The following is a 958-nucleotide window of genomic DNA, read 5'->3' as shown; positions in this document are numbered from 1 at the left end:
ACAAGATTTCGAGTTGCTGGTCCACGTAGTTGCTGGGATGCTGAGCAGACTTCAGTGGCGTTTTCAGACTCAGACGGAGTAGGAAGGAAATCCTGGTGCTAAAAGGTAAGGCAGAAATATAGTCATAGTCTCATTATTTATTCATTGAGTGTTGCAATAAACGTCTAATCGTGTCCACATTGTGGTGGAGTCCCAAGGAACATTCTCTGTGCATGCACTGGGGAGGCCCCTAGAGAATCATTCTCAGAAAATGAAAATGAATGGTTCACAAAGGTCCCATCTGCAAGTAACCAGGGGGACAGCACTGGGCTGGGCATCATTTTCACCCCACTGTGCACCGGTCACCACAGGTCAGGGGCCAACTCAATGTCTGCACACTACAAGAGGTCAAGTTTGGGACTTGAGGATTTCCATTGCAAAAATGGAACCACATTCTGAGAACTGTTGTTGTTGTCAGGTGCTGAAAAGTAGGTTTCAACTCATAGCAACCTTGTATAGTGTTTCTAAGGAGCAGCTGGTGGGTTTGAATTGCTGACCTTGTGGTTCGAACTGACCTTGCAATCCAATGCTTACCCTACAGTGCCACACCAGGACAAGTGATATCGATTATTATCTCCACTTTTATAGGAAGAGATGGAAGAACAGAGAAGGTAAGAGATTTTTGCAGAGGCACACAAATTGTGAGGACTTGGCCCTAAGCATTTAACACCTTCTACTCTTTCCAAGTCCAAATTTTGGAGAGAAGGAAAGGAAAGAAGGAAAAGGTCAAAATGGATGTCAGAGGAGACTCTGAAACTTGCTCTCCAGCGTAGAGAAGCTAAAGCAAATGGGAAAATTGAAGAGTTCCAAGAGCTGAACAGAAAATTTCAAAGATCAGCTCGAGAAGATAAAGCCAAATACTATAACAAAATATGCAAAGATTTAGAGTTAGAAAACCAAAAGGGAAGAACACGGTCAG

This window comes from Chrysochloris asiatica, unplaced genomic scaffold (assembly GCF_000296735.1).
Source record: "Chrysochloris asiatica unplaced genomic scaffold, ChrAsi1.0 scaffold00034, whole genome shotgun sequence".
Taxonomy (NCBI): Eukaryota; Metazoa; Chordata; class Mammalia; order Afrosoricida; family Chrysochloridae; genus Chrysochloris; species Chrysochloris asiatica.
Note: the sequence above shows the minus strand (reverse complement) of the source record.